The 4814-nt window shown below is 31.7% G+C and overlaps 1 long non-coding RNA gene across 2 annotated transcripts; it reads right to left on the reverse strand.

Moving 5' to 3' along the window:
* Positions 1 to 2681: 2681 nt before the first annotated feature.
* LOC110409763 (uncharacterized) lies at positions 2682 to 4486 on the reverse strand. 2 transcript variants are annotated; one of them, XR_002444601.2, is made up of 4 exons: positions 3888 to 4486; positions 3749 to 3813; positions 3260 to 3623; positions 2682 to 2811 (listed from the first exon to the last, which is right to left on the reverse strand). It is a non-coding gene; the product is annotated as an uncharacterized LOC110409763 (long non-coding RNA). The 2 variants fall into 2 exon arrangements; XR_002444600.2 differs by having other exon boundaries at positions 3260 to 3626.
* Positions 4487 to 4814: the final 328 nt, after the last annotated feature.

The following is a 4814-nucleotide window of genomic DNA, read 5'->3' on the forward strand; positions in this document are numbered from 1 at the left end:
ATTTAACCATCCCATGATAGTCCAATAGCTGTTAACTCAATAGAAGCAGTTAACTCAAGCTTTGCATAAATCTCACTCTTTCTTGATTGTTGTATGAGACAAATAGACCAGGCTTGTGATGAGATCAAATTTGTTCATTTGTATATTAGTTTTCAATATAGACAGTCTTAATTAATTCTTGATTTTCCTTATTGATCTTATTAATTTATCCTTTTTTTGAGAGAACTTTGCTTTACTTGTTGTTCTACCAATCATAAAGATTATGGTAAAAACCCTTACCCCTATAAGTTTTGATTGAAATTACACAAAGGTATATTAATTTTCGAAATGGACACTTCTCCCCAAAAAAAAAATTTCATTAGACATGAAGGTCCAACCATTAGTCAACCATTAGTATTTTCGTCAATTTGCTAATGTGGCAAGGGTAAAAAAATAAATTTACCCTTGATTAATTTTTATAATTACTATTATATTTTTTTTATTAATTTAGAAAAAAAAGCTCCCCTCGTAGAAGCACTAGTGTCCCTTACGAGCACTAATCGGTGCTCCATAATTTTTTATTTTTTCAAATATAATAATATTTTTTAAAATTAATAAAAAAAGAGTATCTTAATCATTTCATAACTTCTATTAATAGTGTTTGTATTCTTGGGACGGAGTGTCCATTTTGAAAACTATTGGACTTTCGTGTAATTTTGATTAAAACTTAGAGGAGTAAGAGTATTTTACCATTGTAAGTGATACACTTTTTTAGTTTTTTTAATAACTAACCTTTTAGTAAATTCTTTTTTATGCATGGACTTAAATGTTTTTGATTACTACTTTTACTTACAGCCTTTTTTTGGTCGTAAGATCTCATGCTCTACGTAGATAGAGTCAACCATAGTTTACAACGAATGCATCCATTATTATGAATTTTAAACTTTCCTTCATATTAATGTCCCAATGTATGCCAATCATTCAAAATGGTCTTTTACGTTTTGTGTTGTCTTTCTATTTAGAGTGATGAGTACATAATCAATTGTTGGGCATGATGTAGTGTTCTATAATTTCTGCATGGTTTTCTCTATTATTTTATCTATGTCGTTTAGCTTGTCTTTTGTTCACGTCATGTATTTTTTTGTCATTCAATTAACTAAAATAATTTGCATCTTTTTTTAACCCTTTAAATATTATGGGACTTATTTTCTTAGTCTTTATATTGATGTCAATGTATTCCAATGTTTGTCTATCATTTTCCAGCCTGTTCATTGATTTTAAATTTGCTACCAGTTGTGGCTGCTAACAAAAACTATTAAGTATCTTCATTCACTTCCTTTTTTATTTCTAGCAAACTAGTTTCCTGTCATTTCTATCTATTATTGTTGTAGGTAGCAAGTTTCCATGATATTCATGCCAACTATAAGTTTAATATTAATGAATGGATGCTTAATCTCTCATTTATAGCTATTTTTTGTGTTGTTTTTGCCTATAAGTTTAATATTAATGTATGCCTGCTTAATGTCTGATTTTATTCTATGTCTTATCCTACCAGCATCTGTCATTATAAAAGGAATAAAAAACATAAGTTGTTCCTTTCTCTATGAGAATCAATAGAAAAGCATCCTTGATTATAGATTTAATTTTAATTATTTGCTTTGTTATGATTTTTATTTGTTGATCTTTTCACTCTTCGTGTGGATTTAGCCTTTTTTTTGAACTTGAGCTTTTTTTTGTAACATTGTTGTGGGTGTACCTATGTTAATCCATATTTAGTGATTGTTAATTTAAAGTGGTCAAGAATTTATGTGTTTCAATATGAGCATTGACTGAGTACCTGAAGCGTGAAAATCATCACCCACGAGTATTCTTGCTAAGTCAAGCAACTGATTTATTTGTATGTTTTTTATTAATGTGTTTTGTTCTTGATATTTGTTTTGTTTTTATTCTATAGTCAAGTTGGGGGAAACTTTGGTTAAAGTTTTGTAAATCAATCAAGCTTAACTTTCAAATTACATTTTGTTTAGAGTTATATCTTCGTCTATATCTTCTATTAAGCCACATGCTTTTGTCTTAATGTTTAATCCATTTGGTCTTTGTTTGTTATTTGAGTTTAGATATCAAGCATCTTTGTTGTATCTTTGTATATATCTTCTGTTAAGCCACATGTTTTTGTGTTAATGCTTATGTCATTTGGTCTATGTTTTTTATTTTAGTTTACATATGAAATTTTTTCAATTGATATTATTTCTTTGACGATATTTAAGATTACGAAGAGTAATGGTTAATGCTGTTATTTATAGCATGATTTTTGTGTAAAATAAATCTTTCTCATTGTTAAGGGAAAGATAGATAGTTAATTTTTGGTAGTTATGATCATCTAATTTTTAAATGGATAAATAAATGTGAGCCTTCTATGTTACATATTCTAAAAATCTTGTTCTCATTTCATGTTATTTGAGCTGAATAGCACCATTTATAACAACCTTTTACCCCAATCGTTACCGGCGTTCGAGACTTGTGAGTGAATCCGCCAAATCCTGAACAAGACTTAATTGAAACTTTAGACATTATGCCATCAATCCATTAAGTTGCTTGAATCATATACCTCTTGTAATAAGAATTGCACATAAATCATAATAAATCAACTTATCCTTTATTCACCAAAACCGCAAGAATACATTAGAGTTTGTAGTATCTACCTGCATATTTATATTGACACCATTTACAAATACTTCAAGCTATGGACTTGGAATAAAGTGCTATGAGATGTCGTTACCTATCTGCAATGGACCATAAGCAACGATGATTGCATGCTAGGTCGATCAGTATCTGCAAAAAGGAAAATAAGAAGGTGAGTCTCACAGACTCAGTGATCATCGACTCCGTGAGTAAGGCGTAGATGGGAAACAAGCTAAGAGCAGAAGTTTTGAATATTAAAAATATAAGAATGTATGTAAACAATTTAGCTCAAAAGGGTAATTTGTGCCTTATTTGTAAAACTAGAAAGTTAATGCAAGATAATCATCTAAATCAAATATCAAACCAATTCATGTATATATCTCTGCTGTCGAAATCATTTAACAACTTTGCTAAAATCAAATCAATATAATCACGCACGCTCCCATGAAATCAAACATTGTCAAAGCTTTTACACAAGCTCATAAATCATCTCATCACCGAGGTATTAAACACAACGTTATTTATTCATAATCAATATATAAAGCACTGAAAGCTTTTAATCAAATAAAGGAGCAACGGAAAAACTAATATTTCTCACCCTGCAGCAGAAGTCATGTTTGAAAACCCAAAGAGATATCGCTTTCGAGTAAGAAATCGTAAATATCAACCCACGGACCTATTTCCACGTAATAACAATTCGAGAGCACCGCTCCATCGAATTTCCACATGCCATGGCAGTCTCAATGATATTGGTTGACATCGGAGAAATCAAGTGGTCGTAACCATGAATATCACTTATGGTCTAGCCATATATAACAACCCGTGGCCCAGCCACGTATATTATAGACCATGGCCTCAGCCATGTCTAACAAGCCGTCGATGACCCAAAAGTTCTCGAGCAAAAGCTCACTTGTGCACAAGGGTCACACTTAACTGAAGTGACAACCGACCTCCTTTCGAATCTTCTGGTTTGATAAAACCATTTAAAAGCCAAATCAGGTTTTCAAAGGATCATTTCAAATCATATTCAAAATACCAATCATGGTAGCACACTAAAAACCCTTTTTGTAACACTTTGCATGCTTACCTCTCTATTCAAGCTTGAATTTCCGAATATGATTCACAACTTCCTCACATCTATGGCCACTTTTGCTGCTAGAAACATAATCAATCAATATACATCTCATTTTTCATTCTACTTATAATTTCAAGACTAAAACACTTACCTATTGCTTATTTAGCTCTAAAATCTCCACGCATTCCAAGATCTACCTACATGTATGCCTCGGGTCCTTTGAATCTTTGTAGATTCTTGCTACCACAAACAAAATCTCACATTACAATTGATTTACAAAGCATGCATTTCAAGTAAAATGACAAATCTTTTTACCTTCCATGTCTCAAGTTCACTAGGCCAAACCTTCACTTTCTCTTTTCTTCTTTGTCCTCTCTCCCCTTCTTCTTTTCTTCCTTTCTCCTTTCTTTCTTTCTTTCTTTCTTTCTTTCTTCCTTTGCTTCCTAGCTAAATCTCTCTTTTTCTTTCTCAAAGGTTCGGTTTTTCTCAAGACAAAGCCATTTGGTTGGCTATTTCTTTGGTGTGGGCAGACAACACAAGGTTAACTAGTGAAAGCTTTCTTTTTCTTCCCTCATGGACGGATTGCCCAAAGCTTGGTGACTTTTGGCATATTTCTTTCACCTTTTATGTGGTTAAAATCACAAAACAAAGACACTTTGAAACCTTTCCAACCATCACTCTCATTTTCCATTCTTTTTCTATTATTTTCTTTTCTTTTCTCTTTACATGTCATGCCAATCAATTCTTCTCTTTGTTATTAATGCCACTTCTCATTGGTGGCTTGTTCGTGCAATGTTTCATTATCCATTCCTTTATTCTTTGGTTAGATTGCCTTGTCCATGCATTGGTCCACATGGTGTTCTCTCTTGATTTATTTCACATGCATTTTATTCCACATGTATTTCTATGCATTTCATTTTCATTTCCTTTTAATGCCACCTTATCACCCAATAACATTTCATGCTATGATTATACCTTTTCCTTTTCAAATCACATTACCATCCTTATGTTGTTTACTATAGGCTATCCTTGCCAAACCATGGTTTTCTCCCATTTAAATACTTTTTATTCCTTTTTC

The sequence above is a fragment of the Theobroma umbraticum genome, unplaced genomic scaffold (assembly GCF_002168275.2).
Source record: "Theobroma umbraticum cultivar Fairchild unplaced genomic scaffold, ASM216827v3 scaffold_44.0, whole genome shotgun sequence".
NCBI classification, from domain to species: Eukaryota; Viridiplantae; Streptophyta; class Magnoliopsida; order Malvales; family Malvaceae; genus Theobroma; species Theobroma umbraticum.